Source organism: Urtica dioica, chromosome 4, assembly GCF_054948205.1.
Source record: "Urtica dioica subsp. dioica isolate 48M chromosome 4, U.dioica_male_clone48M_v1_H2, whole genome shotgun sequence".
Classification (NCBI taxonomy): domain Eukaryota; kingdom Viridiplantae; phylum Streptophyta; class Magnoliopsida; order Rosales; family Urticaceae; genus Urtica; species Urtica dioica.
In genome coordinates, this window is record NC_142759.1 from 48,246,776 (window position 1) to 48,262,690 (window position 15,915).

A 15,915-nucleotide genomic window follows, 5' to 3' on the forward strand; every position below is an offset into this window, starting at 1 on the left:
ACCTCGCATCTTAGTCCATCTAGTTCGCTCCAAAATCCAACCTCACCAGTTCAAGAAATTCCCAGCTCGCCCCACAGTCCGACCTCACCTGTGCAAGAAATTCCCAGCTCGCCCAGTCCGACTCGGATCCCCAGTTCGCAAGCCTCTGAACCCTCTCCATGCGAACTGAACATCACCCAGAGTCCGGTACAAACTCGCAACCAAGATGTCTCTCCGAACCTGAACTACGACACTATTGAACAAGGTAACATCGAATCTCCAGACTTACCCATGGCAGTGAGAAAACCTGCTCGGTCGTGTGGTCAATACAAGATGGAGGATTACGTGTACTATGGGAACTTATCTACGGGCTACCAAGCCTATGTGGCGAAGTTAGATGAAGGAAAAGTGCCGAACTCCATCGAGGAAGCCCTTCAAAGTCCCAAGTGGCGAGACGCAAGTCATGCTGAGATCCAAGCCCTCGAAAAGAATGATACGTGGGATATCGTCGAGCTACCACCAGGCAAGCGAACTGTTGGATGTAGATGGCTCTTCACCATCAAACATAATCCAGACGGCACAGTTGAGAGATACAAAGCTCGTCTTGTCGCAAAATGGTACACTCAGGCTTATGGCATCGACTACCAAGAGACGTTTGCTCCAATCGCGAAGTTCAATACCATTAGAATCCTCCTTTCATTAGCAGCCAACTTAGATTGGCCTCTCAGTCAGCTCGACGTCAAGAATGCCTTTTTAAATGGCGAACTGGAAGAGGAAGTCTACATGCAACTCCCACCAGGATTCGACAATGATCAAGGGACCAACAAAGTCTGCAAACTCAAGAAGTCTCTATACGGTCTAAAACAATCCCCACGAGCATGGTTTGGTAAATTCACTAATGTACTCAAGCGTTGCAACTATGAACAAAGTCAAGCCGATCCAACACTCTTCTCAAAGATCTCAACACAAGGCAAGCACACCATCCTGAGTGTGTATGTGGACGACATAGTCATCACCGGAGACGACCGAGAAGAGATCAGGAGACTGAAGCAAACTTTGTCATCTGAGTTCGAAGTCAAGGACCTCGGCAGCCTATGATACTTCCTCGGCATGGAGGTAGCTCGATCAGAAAAAGGGCATCTCTGTTTCCCAGTGCAAGTACACGTTGGACCTCCTAAAAGAAACTGGCATGCTTGGCTGTAAACCAGTTGACACTCTGATGGATGCCAATGTGAAACTTCTAGCTCGCACCACCGAGGTCGCCACTGACAAAGAAAGATTTCAGCAGCTCGTAGGAAAACTCATCTACTTAACTCACACGAGACCAGATATTGGATTCGCAGTGAGTATGGTAAGTCGATTCATGAGTAATCCCTCGGAAACTCACATGGACGCAGTCATGAGGATTCTCCAATACCTCAAAGCTGCCCCAGGGACTGGTCTCTCCTTCAAGAAAAGACGAAGTCGAGGAGTCGAAGTGTTCACAGATGCGGACTGGGCCGGATATGTTCCAGACAGACGATCAACATCAGGCATGTGCACATACGTCTGGGGAAATCTTCTTACCTGGCGAAGCAAGAAGCAGTCCGTGGTCTCAAGAAGTAGTGCAGAAGCCGAGCTCAGATCTTTAGCAAGCGGAGTATGTGAAGGCATCTGGCTGAAGAGAGTTCTCGACGACCTCAAGATCATCATCGAAGGTCCAATCAAGCTCTTTTGCGATAATCAAGCTGCTCTCAGCATAGCCAAAAATCCAGTCCATCATGACAGAACAAAACATATTGAGATCGACCGATACTTCATCAGTGAAAAGATTGAAGAAAAAATAATCGATATGGAATACGTTCCATCAGGTCATCAGCTCGCCGACATTCTCACCAAAGCCCTTCCTCGAGCAACCTTCTCCGAGCTATGTAGCAAGCTTGACCTCCTCAACATATACAGTCAAGCTTGAGGGGGAGTGTTGAAATCGAGCTCGTCAGTTCGCCCTCCCGCATCAGCTCGACAGCTCGCCCTTCCGCGTCAGCTCGTCAGTTCGCCAGTTCGCCCTCCCGCGTCAGCTCGTCAGTTCGCCAGTTCGCCCTCCCGCGTCAGCTCGCCAGCTCGTCAGCTCGTCTTTTCTCCTGTCTAGCGTGCTTTCCTCCTGACAAGCATGCCTCGGGAGTCCTCACTCCTTGGAAGTCATTCCACATGGGAAATTGTCGCATTTATTTCTCATGTTATTTCCTATGACTTGTTCTCTGTGTATATTTATTATTCTCTATTTCCTAGAAGTAGTTATTACATGTATTTATTACACTCTCTCTTGTATCCACCATATGTATAAATAGGTGATACAAAATTCACATTAATAATAAGAAATATTCAAAGTCTCGGAACACTCTCTCTCTTCTCCGATTCTCTCTTTCTTCATCTTCTCTCCAGATTCGACTCTCTCTCTCTCTCAACTTCAATAATAATTTTATCAATAAGTGATTTAGTTTCAATAATATAGATATGCAAAATCAAATAATTATTAGTAAATATTTACGAAATTAAAAATAAATTCGAAATTTAAAGGACAAAATAGGCAAAATTTTAATCTATCAATTGCCACCTTATATTAATTGGCTATTAAAAAAAAAAAGAAACTGAAACGTTCATTATTTTGAAATTTCAACGTTTTTACTTTGTATAATTATTCTTAATTTTTTAATATCTATATGTAATGGTTTTAGCCATTGATTAACTAATGATATTCTTGTGATTGAAGCTAAAAAGTATGTTCTAGAAAAAATTGTTACAGTGGCTCCTAATTTCTAATAATTTTATGTCGAAATTATCCAAACTAGGAAAAAAATGAATAAACACTTCTCATTTTTATTGAAAATTCATAATTTACAATTTTTTTTATTGTTGCTTTCAAGTTTTATTTTTTTTTACTGGATTTTTATCTTGCTTTTCTTTAATTGTTCACTGTTTCGTTTAAAATAACCGCAAAATTGTCTGGAATTAATAATAATAAAAAAAAAAACGATATATTAATGAAATGTTTAAAACTAGTGTTATTCAGAGATTAACATATTCAAAAGAGTTGATTGTAGAGCTTCTCGTTAGTTTTTATTGTTATTGAGATGGTACCAGGACCTATTGTTTTTAAGGCCTGACCCGCACCGAAGATTTAGTTATGGAAGCTACCGCCATGGACTTAAGCCCAATTTGTCCAGTGCAATAAGCCCTAAAATTGCACCCACGCTTAATATTAGGGGATTATTCATATTCTATGACCTCCACAATGATTTTGGACCAAAATCAAATAAGTTCAATTTAATTCTAAACTATGACTATCTATTTTCTTTAAGTACAAAAATACCCTCAACTTTATTAACATTTTCGTTTCTCTCTCTCTCTCTCTAGTCTTCAACTCGTTTTTCAGTGGTTTCAACTCAAGGAAAGAAGGTTTGCTCTTTTTTTTTTTTCTTCATTTTCGTTCACTTTTAGTATGTTATAGTTTGTCATTTTCACTTTAGGGTTTAGAGATTTTCATGAAAAAAGTTTCTCGTTGAATTCATGTGGTCTTTGAAGTTAAAAAACAATGAAAGAACGATTCTTGGAAGCATGGAAAATCTGGAAAAAAATTATGAAAATTTATGCAAATCGTTGAAGATTTATTGACATTGTTGCATTTTTATTGACATTAATGTCAATAAATCTTCAACGATTCTGGGAAAATCCTTTGAAGATTTATTGACATCAATGTCAATAAAAACGCATTTTTATTGACATCAATGTCAATAAATCTTCACAGTTTTTTAATTTTTTTTTGTTATGATTTTAAATCTTTATAAAGGAATTTTAAACGTTTAAAATATGAAATTAACATCCCGATTACACTCTTTTATGCAGTAATGACCATTCTAAATACCGCCCAAAAAGTTGAACGTCACCCCGACAATTTGGTCATCGTCCAAGACTCTGATCCATCCCTAAATGACAAAAAAATAACTTAGAACATGATAACGTTGAAGTAACAATGTCAAACCTGCCGGTTTATTGACATTGATGTCAATAAACTGTCAAGTTTATTGACAGCAATGTCAATAAACTGTCTGGTTTATTGACATCAATGTCAATAAACCGGCAGGTTTGACATTGTTATCAATAAACTAGCTATTGTCAACGACCCCGACAACACCAAACACATGTTATCAAAATTGGGAAACAACAGCTTTGTATAAAAAAACATTTGGGCACCAAGAGTTAGAGATGTATTTTTAGTAACATAATTAACATCTCAACAACATAACCACGCTCGGCTTTGACCCATCGGCGCTGGGATGGGAAACGCGAGGACTTCTACGCACCACCGGGGGCGATTTCTCAGGCGAGGGTTTGGGTTTCTTGGCGGGGGATTTCTTCTTCGGGTTAGGGTTCAACTCAAGGAAATAAGGTTTGGGTTCAACTCTCTTCCACTCTCTCTTTTCGTTTTTCAGTTTGTCATCTTTGTTTGGGTTCATCTTTTTTTAAGTCGTTGAATTTCTGTGGTTTTTGAAGTTAAGAAACAAAGAAAAAACGATTCTCGCGATTTTGGAAAATTCTGAAAATTTCTGAAAATTTCTGGGTTTTCGTTGAAGATTTATTGACATTGATGTCAATAAAAATGCATATTTATCGACATCAATGTCAATAAATCTTCAACGTTTCTGAAAAATTCCTTTGAAGATTTATTGACATTGATGTCAATAAATATGCATTTTTATTGATACCAACATCAATAAATCTTCAATGAAAACCCAGAAATTTTCAGAAACTTTTCAAAATTATCCAGAATCCCGATAATCGTTTTTTCTTTGTTTTTTAACTTTAAAAACCACAGAAATTCTATGCGGAATCCATGGCGGGCTGTTTCGGCGGACACTTCGAGGTCGCCGCCGCCGGGATGGCCATGGGCTGCTCTCCGGCGGCCATGACCGTCGTTCCCAAGAGCTTGTGATTGTGATAAAATGGGTTCTTTAGATCCGGTTTATCTTCTTCCTCCAGAAGAACCTCGCCGATGAACTTGAGTGTGGCGGAAAAAGAGTCGTTGATTCCCGGAGAATCACCCTCGAAATACAGGCTCGGAGATCCGCCCAAAAGGTGGTCAAAAGGGCTTTGACAACATTAATTCAGCTATGGTTCTTTGTACGAATCAAGGGAAATGGGAGAAGATGAAGGTTTGGGGATAGAGCTGTTCATAATGAATGAACAAAATGCTTAAAAAAACATTCATGGATGAGAGAAATGGGGTTTTCTGGACGCAGAGAGAGAGAGAGAGAGAGGATGTGGATTTTTTTTTTTAAATAAAAAAACTGACCAGAGGGGATAAGAAGTGAAAAGAAATGAAAAGAGGAAAAATAATGAAAAAGGTTAAAAACATAATTTAATCAAATGGGTAGTCATAGATTTGGATTAATTTAGATATATTGTATTTTGGTCTAAAACTAGTGTGTAAGTCATAGTTTAGGAATAATCCCTAATATTAGCTCGTAGTTAATTGGGAAATAGAATCTTACACTGATAAGAAAAAATAAGTTGATTATTCCAGGTTACTACTTTTTTTTAAATAGAGAGATTTAAGAGTGTTTAATTACAAATATGTAACTAATAGTGTCAATCACTATTAGTTACATGTTTATAACTAAACACTTTTAGATCCGTCTAATTTGATAAAAAGTAATCATGTGGAATCAGACACTTATTTACTCTTATTCATGTCCAAACACCATTGCGAAATAGACAAACTATGAGTAATTTTCATGTTTTTGACCGAAATCAACAAATTTCATAATTAGGACAATTTTATTAGTTGGTCCAATGTGAAATATTTCTTTTATCCTTTAATTTTTTTTTTCTTTTGCTTTTTTTCTTTCCGTCCTCTATTTCGTGTTTCTTATATCTTTCTCTCCTAAAAAAAAAACCAAAGCCCTTAACAAAAACCCCAAATCAAGATCTCCCTCTTATGCAAATACCTTTGTCGAGTCGCTGCATCCATCACGACGGTGGCCCACATATGCGACGCGGCGAGAGGGATTGAGGCCCACCCCGTCCCCGAGGGGAGCTTCGTGTTCAACTACGCCGGCGAGCTCTTAACCACAATGGAGGCCAGAGTCTTATTCCGACTCCAAGCTCTTCAGCCTTTGAATTTAAAGCTCCAACCAAAACTTTCTCAGACATTCTCTTGCCGCAACCGCAGCTCTGATGACCTCCCGATACGGCTACACCCTCACCGACGACTACTCACCAGAGACCGTGCTCCGTCATGGTCTCGCCGGAGGAAGCCGCAGGTGCAATATACACGAGTTCATTAGCTAATTATTTGATTATCGTATGAATTATATTCAGGTATTGCGTGAGTAAAAAATAAAATAAAAATATTGCTTTTCACTCAACCTAATTCTCTTTTATTTTTCCGAGTTCTTAATTCTACAGTTGAGGATAAAAGAAGAGCAGCTTACTTAGAAGCAAAAGCGAAAGCAAAAACATAACAAGTGGAAATAGTAGTTTCTAATTTTTATTTTTATTGTATTTGTGTAACTTTTTATAATATCGGTGTTCATGTATAAGGTTTTATGAGCTTCATCAGCGAAAAAGAGTTTGTATATTCAGTTATTATTCAAAATGTATTGATTATTTTATTTTTATGAGAGTAATAATAAATCTGTACATCATCTTCGGTTACTTGATAAAAGTTTCATCTTTAATATCGTGCTTCTTAATTGCTACTTTATTTATTCAAATAACCTCATTTAAGATTTGATGTCTATGAGCTTGTCTCTTTTAGTATCATCAGTTCATAGTTGTTGGAATTCTAGTAAGTAAAATCTTACAAAAAGAGAATATCTACAATTTTTATATAATTGTAGATACATGTGTCTATAATTTCGATGATTATAGACATATATATCATGTACATCAACAATTTTGATAAGTGTAGACATATATGCCTACAAATATTTTATCTGGATTTTAATAATTGTAGACATGTATGTCTATAATTATGAGAATAAAATTTTGGACGTATAGAGTCCGTTCCTTGTCGGTGCCGGAAACCTCCTAGTGTTGGAGCGGATTCCGACAACGAAAGTGGAGGCGGAGGCCGGATGATACAATGGTGGTGCTGAAGGAGAGCATCCACGTTGCGGGGCTTCAGTGGAATATGGCGGAGCTGGCAACAGAGGAGAGAACGCTTAGGGAGGTTGTGACGACCCGACTTTTCGGACCGTCTTACTTATCTTACTTATTAAAACTTAAGAAAATTTGAGGTAATTTTTTTTAGAAAAACATAACTTGGAATATAAAGTTTGAAAACTCCTGACCTAAAAATAAATTTTCATTTAAAAACTTGATGAACGAAAACAACCAAAAATCAAAGTTGCATAAACGAAATATAAAACTAAAAATACCATTGTAGATAATACCATAAATAAATTCATAACCTTTAACGAAATTGAAATGCGTAACTTAAACCGTGAAAAAATAAAACCTTGGGTTTGGATTATTTAAAAATTGAAAGCAAAGCGGAAGTCTTTTATTTTCGAAAACGGAAACCATAACCCAACCCTCTCGCTATCGCCGCCGCTGATCCACACCCTCCTCACTTGTTCATATGTTGTTTACCTCAACACGGACGAATATACATAGATGAGCTAACGCTCAGCGAGAATAACAATAACTCACAAAACATAAGCAGTAAAAATGCATGAACTGGTTATTAGTATTTAAAATAAACCATGACATGAGATACCCTATTAAAAGTCTATCGTGTTTTAATTCGGGGGTCCCCTAGAGTAATCGTACCGATTTTTCAGTGTACACTTTGGAAACGAACCATGGGGCTGCGACCTCCCATAGAACGCCCTGTCACATAACATAAACATATGAGGAACTCTCTATGTAAGCCCGTAATTCAGCTCGATAAATTCTTCTAGTTACCTCTGTAGTTCGAGGCGGTACAACTCTTTTGCTTACTTAACTTATTACTCGTGTTTATTACGTTAAATGCATGAGCGACATAAGATATAAACATACATGATAACATAGCTAGAAAAATAAGACATGCTGTAGATATTCTAATACACAGCATATGATAACATAAACTCAGATATCGTCATATCATATCATATCAAACACATTCCGAACAATCACACACACAAAAATTCACATAACACACAAATACTTTAGATCACATAATATTTAATATATTTTTGAACTAACTGTGTTGCAGTGAGATTATTCTCACATTTGTTTAGGAAAGTACGACCGTTGGTCGTGGACGGCTCGGGAAAAATAGACGACTCGGGAAAGCTAAGCGGCTCGGAACCTAATCGACGGAAAGATTTTCGGGGATCAGCTTAGAAATGGATTGACGACATACTTTAGATTCTGGAAATTTTCAGAAACGACATTCAACGTGAAATTACTAAAATACCCTTGGTTACTAGGGTTCCGGGGGAAAATTAAAACTTTGTAAAAACTTCTGTAAAAATTCGAGTAACTAAAAAACATAATTTTAAGCACTTTTTGTAAAAGGCATCACGGCCAAAAACATCATTTAACTATTTCTTAAAAATAAAAAAGTATAAAAATCCGAATTTAAAAACTTGTGCCAAAACGGGTCTGCGCATAGATCGTAATATTATCATAAAATATTATGTATAGATGAAAATATTTTTCGATTACAGTTTCACAAATAAGACATGTAAAAATAGCGTTTCCAAAAAGAATCAATGCAAAATAATAATTTTTGAATCCACAATAAATGTTATAAAGTCTGAATGTCGAAATTTTGCCTGACCAACGAATCAAGTCTGCAAAATATTTTTTATTTCATAGAAAAATTATTCGATTAAGGATTTAGATAGACGACATTTAAGCCTAGCTTTTCCAGAAAGAATCGATTCAAAATAACGATTTTTGAAACTACGGTAAACGTTTTAAAAAACTATTTTCATTGAATCCGAACCTGATAGAAAAATACATACCTATTTTTTTTCAAGGATTGAGTTGCCTAACTAGAGCTACGAATTTTCAGAGAAAAAGATGAACGGGGGAGAGAGAGCAGATAAGAAGCGTTAAAAGAAAATGATTCTATATATAAAGCTTGATTAAACCTTAAATGTCCAAACCCTAAAAACTCAAAACTAATCCTACTCCTACTTTTAATATATTAATTATTATTTTTATTATATATAAATAAATACAGACCATATATTATGTAATATAAGTATTACGTAATATTATATTAGATAATATTATATAAAAATAATGTAATGTGTATATATGTATATATATTACTCATATCACGCGTACATATACATTAATTTTAAGTTGTAACTATTATATGTATATATATTTATATAATAATATATGTAAAGTATGTATATATATACACATAACTTATTTATAATATATAATTTGCATATTATATCCATATTTTGTAATCTAAAGAGTATATTAAAATTCAAAAACACTCCAAAGCACACATAAAAAATAAAACTTCAAAAACTACCACATAAATAAATCATTCACTATTATTTTACTAAAAACAAATACTAACGTCACTCGAACACAAATATTTTAGCTTTTTAATTAAGCTTAAAAAATTGAGATTTCACAGAGGTGGTATCGAAGATGTGAGAAGAGAGAGAAAGAGAACAGGAAAAAAAAAACAAAAAAAGAGGGAAAGAAAGAAAAAGGAAAAAAAAATGAGAAGAAAATAAATTTAAGTGGTAAGATGGCCATTTCACATTGGGCATACTCATAGAAGTGTCCTAACTAGATTATAGTTTGGTTGATTTTGGTCCAAAACTTTGAAACCACTAATAGATGTGTCCAAATCCCTAGTTGATTCAAATCCTTTGGTAAAAAGGAAAATGAGACATATATATTGTGTGCTTAAGTGAAATGTCGAGTTTAATTTTTGGTTTATGAAAATGTAAAGTTTGTACCTTATGTTTAATTAAAATGACAAAATTATACGCTAAAATAGATAATTGTCCCACAAATATTTATTTTATTGACTTTTCATTTATGTTAACTCTGATATTTATACGTAAACTCATTTTACTTTTATTTTTCATTCACAAATATATATAGAGAAATTGCCCCATTTGCCACCAATTTTATAACATTTTCCACTTTCCACCAAAAGACTAATTTGGCCCAAAATGCCACCGAGATGTCAACATTGTTGACATCTATGTCAACAATGTTGACATCTCATAGTGAATGGCAAAAATAGATGTCGACATTGTTGACATAGATGGTGGCATTTTTGGGAAAAATTAGTCTTTTTGTGGAAAGTGGGAAAATGTTATGAAATTGGTGATAAATGTGGCACTTTCTCATATATATATATATATATATATATATATATATATATATATATATATATATATATATATATATCTGCGTTCACACTAAAAGTGAATATAGAGAAAAGTACACAAACAAAACATGAACTGATTAACTAAAACCTTACCTTTAGCGCGTAATCTCTTTCTGAAACTCATAATCAGGGGGGAAGGCGTCAAAATTTTTGTTGAATACGAAGAGTCTCTCTTATTCTTGAACCACAAAGAGGGTTGTTAAGTTTTCTTTGTTGTTTTGGTTCAAAGAGTATACGTTTAATGATTTCTGGTTATTATATATATATATATATATATATATATATATATATATTATATTTTAGATAAATAAATAAGGATAAAATGGGGTTTACATGTATTTTAGGGTATAATTTCGTCATTATAATTAAACAAATGGTACAAATTTGACATTTTTTAAAACTTAAAGTTAAACTTAACATAGCACTTAAACACATAGTATATAGGGCGTTATGAATTTGTAGCCAAAACTAAACTATGAAATTGGGGTGTAGCCAACGTTTGCAAACGTTTAGGGAAATAGCTAATTATAATTATATTTGACTTAAATATTCTCCTATTAAACATGTCCTAATTAACAAAAAATGTAAATAATTTAAAAAATTCGACAATTAATGACAAGTGTTATGGGCTCCGAATTTCTAGAAAAATTTCAACTTTCTTTCTTGATTAAAAATAATTTTTTAACAAAATTCGTTTCTTAGCTTTTCTCTTTAAACCCAAAAACTCAGACTAATCTTCACCAAATTTCCATTTATTTACAAAAATTTCCTGTTATTTCCATAGAAAAATTACATAAATTTCTAGTTTTTCATAGAAAAAGCTTGGAGTATCACTGAGAAGAAAGGACGATGATAATGACAACTCTGAAGTTTTATTATGCCTTGGTCTTGAAAATGCGGATCAAAAACCACCTCTCGCCGGCCGGTGAACGGAAAATGTACCAATGGTGGACTCCAGTGGAATTCTATAGTAGTAGACATGACTTTTCATCCAGTCCATTTTTGAAGCTCTCCTCGCCATGAATCCATAGGATTTGGAATCACTCAATTTCGAGTTCGTATGAGGAAGATATGGATTTCTGAAGTTTTGATGAAAAAAAAAAACTATATGAGAAAGAAAGAGTGACGAATCACTGTAGCAAAAAAAAAAAGCTTTAAACAAAGGACAAAATAAAAAATTCTAATGGCTTATTTAAGTGCCACTTTATCTGTTTGGCTATTTTTTTAATAAATTTTCAAATGTTGGCTATATCTCAAACGTGATTTTTAGAATGGTCTAATAAGGTACAAATTTCTAGTATATATATGTAATTTCCCTTTTTGGAAAAATTATGTTTTAAATGTAAGACATTATTAGCTATTTTAAATCTTTTCTAATACAGTATTTTTTTTTAAACGTTAAACAATCATTTTCCTTACAAACGAAATAAAATACGATAAACAAAGTTAAATAAATCTCAAAATAGTAACATGAATTTTTGTTAGATTTAAACAATAAGAAGAATGACTACACATGATTAAATTTAGGCACTCTAGCGAACTACAATTTTGTTGTAATTTTAATACGGCCAACATTTTAAAGGTTTTACTTAGTTAGCCATGACATATTGGCGATTTATCCAAGTGATTAGAATCCCACAACTTAAGTAACTACTTTCACTATACACGGGATTAGTTATTTCTCAAAATAAATAAAAAATCATAACACTTCATTTTGAAATAACACTAGAAGCATAAATTTATTAACGAGAAAATACATAAAAAAAATTTGGTCGAAGATGATAAAAGCAGACACTTATTAACAATTATTAACTGTTTAAAAACCTAGGAAAAAAAATCCTGAAGACGACCGCATATTAAATATAATTTACGATTTTTAATTGTGCATAAACCCAAAAACCTGGAAAATCCAGTAAATTATTAACAATTATTATATCATTAACTCCGCATTTTAAAAAAATAAAAAAGTCATATAAACCCAACCAAGATAGAGTGATGTAGTATGCTAGGTGTTAACAAAGACGAAGAACAACCAAAAGAGAAAATAAATACTCATAAATTTTCTTACAAAAATATGGAAATAGAAAGCAAATAACAAAAAAAAAATGCCGAAACGAAAAAAAAACACCGTTTTAGAGCTTGAACGACGTAACTTGGTTAAAAATCATTATAGTCCCATGGTTGCTTTGTTGGCGCGTTTTCACTCAAAAATCTGTGTTGATTCGTGAAATTCCGACGTTGTGTTCCAGTATTTCATCAGAGAGAGAGAGAGAGAGAGAGAGAGAGAGAGAGAGATGATGAGAAGAAAAGAAAATCAAAATATCAATCAGTTACTAATTCCTACTAATTAGGGAATTGAATTTTTATTTACTTTGAAAATTAATATAAGTACTTAATTAATTGAGGTAAACTATGTATAATCTAGTTGATTTCAGTTGCCACATCAACATGAATGTCGTTTTTTTTAGTTCAGACATTGATTAAAATGAAACTCAAACGTTTCAAGTGTCTTAGTTTGTAGTTAAAAAAAAATCACTATGCAGATTTCACATATCTTAATCTGTTCTTCTCAAACGTAGTCCCTTAAATAGCCCATTTTGTTTTCATTCCATAAATATTTCTTTCAACAATTTGCTTTGTCCTTTATTGTTTAATATGACTTTTTTATATTCTTTTTATTTGACTCTTTCTTTGTTTATTTAAAATAATGAAGAATTTATATGAAAACTAAAAATAAAGAGGTATTTGTAAGATATTTAGATTAACATTTTCATACACTGGTATTTGTATTTGTGTAACATCTTCATTTAATAATTAATTAAAAGCGTATTAAAAATTTATTAGAAGATTTAGGAAAATGCCTCTCTAGAATCGTAAAAAAAAAATTCAATTTAAAATATAAACTAAGTAAGCCTTTTATTTTCTTTCGTGTTAGGGATATGGAAGTTTTTTTTTTTTTTTTTTTTCCGTAGATGTTACTCGTAGGGCTAATGACATTTCCAGAAAGTTAAAAAATACCCATCAATACAATTAAATGCTATCACATACTTAACTATAGTTAGTATTAGACACAACACATACTTAATTTAAAATAGATCTGATACTAAGTATATTTGTTTGCTCATCTTGTGCACACTTCATGCACGGAAAAAAGATATATAGCATATTAAAAATAGAGCACTCATTTGACTCTTTCGAAATATCCATAATGATGGATGTAGAGATCCAAACAACCACGGTCTGATGACCATGAATAAGATGATTCTTACGCTTGCATAGACAAAATTCTAACAAGAAACACAAACCGAGATAGTGGAAGGCGACTTACCCGCCTCCAATTCAAAATAAAAAAGTTCAACATGACACAACAATTGAAATATGAAAGTAGCAAAAAAAATATCCAAACAGAGCAACATAAAAAACAAGCATACAAAAACGTTAAAAAAACGCATAAATTAACCTCCCAAAATTCTTGAAGAGGCATCTTATCTACCTCTCGCACATGTCAATATTTCGTTATTCAAACACTAATCTTAACTTCAAATGGACCCCGATAACTCCACTACCCCATGGCCCACCCCCGAAGGACAACAAAGTTGGTGCCGCATAATACCAGCCTTATCGGGGAGGAACATGAAACCAAAATCGACGAGATCAACAAACTAACCGAGCCTCCCATCGGTGAGTACAAACCCCACCATTGACGACCACACAACATCGATGACGACCATCAGAACAGGGCATCGTTGTTCTGCATCTCTTGTGGCTTAAAAAATTACATCCACGATAGCTATTATTAAGCATGATCATGAAGGATAGCATTCAGAGATGAAAACAATCGAAAAATAGAAGACGAAAACTATGGATTTGGCTAGGAAATGAGATGTGGAAGAAAAGAGGACAAAGAGAAATAAAATAAGGACAATAAGACTCCCCTCAGGTTGGAGCTGCACTCCTGTTCGGCCAAGGGATGCGTTTGATACTTAGGAGGAGGTGAGACCAACATCAGTAAAAATATTCTAAACTTTTTAAGTGTCTTCTATTGTAGATGTATGGGTACTTAGGTACCTTACAAAAGTTACAAAAAATACAAAAGAATATATTTTTTGTTAACAATTAAGACAAATATTATCCAATACTGATCATACAACACTATATGATTTGATGCTAAAAAAATTTAACACTTTATCAATAATGTTATAAAATGATTATGTTATGATATAAAAGATATAGATAAATGTATATATTGTTGTAAAATAATTGGTGTATATAATTAGTATGTTCATCAAAGTAAAAAAAGAGGGGTAAATAACTAATTATTATTTTCTCTTTGTTGAATTATGCACCCTAATTTTCACTATAAATAGATGTGTGGATGCATGAAGGAAAATTCATCCCTTTTCATCAAATCATTTTCATTAGTCTACAATTCACTCTCCACATCTCTCTCTCTCTCTCTCTCTCTCTCTCTCTCTCTCTCTCTCTCTCTCTCTCTCTCTCTCTCTCTAAATCTCTTATTTCAATTGTTAGTCTTTAAAGTTCTTAGTTTTAATTACTGTTTTGGTTTTAAAATACGTTATCAGGACAATCACTCTCATCCGTAAGATCAACTCGGATGTATAATACTCTAAAGACTAAAACCTTTACATCTATTATTTGTTATCGTATAATACCATATTACTATACACAGAAGGCTCAGCCACCTTATGGTAATATGATGTGATTTATAATATTTTAAATTTATTAGCGTATAACATCATAATGCTATGTACAGGAAGGCTCTGCCACCTTGTAGTAAAGTGATATGAACTACATCTAATCTTATTTGTAATTAATGTCAATTTTTTTTTACACATAAGAGACTCTACCACCTTATAGAAAAATGCTATTTAATGTAAATTTATTAAAACTGCTTTATTAATATTTTACTTTGATTAAGTATGTCGGTTTAATATTTGTACATTTGCATTTTTTTATTACACATTGTTATAGTTAGTATAATTAATTTTACCACAAAATTAATAAATACCCACGGTACTATAACCGCCATAAAACGGTTATATTTTACCTTATAAGTACATATCTATTCAACTCATTTTAACCATACAAAAAATTCCAAATTTTCTTCTCCCTCGTATATTCTTCTCCTCTCTAATTACTTTTTTTTTAGTTTATACACAAAATGTCTCATTTGATACTATATCTCATTTGATACTATACTTTATTTTTGTACTTATTGTTACGCTTAATGTGACGACCCGGCTTTCCGGACCATCTTACTTATCTTACTTTTAAACTTTCTTTAGAAAAATTGAGATAATTTTTTTTTTAAACATAACTTGAAATGCAAATTTGAAAACTCTTTACTTAATAATAAAACATTTATTTCATTATTCGATAAAATACAACAACCCGAAAATAAGATTGTAGATAACATCATAATTAAAATCGCAACCTTTAACGAAATGGAAATGATCTTAAAATGCGTAACTTAAAACCATAAAAGTAAAACTTTGGGTTTGTTTATTTAAAAC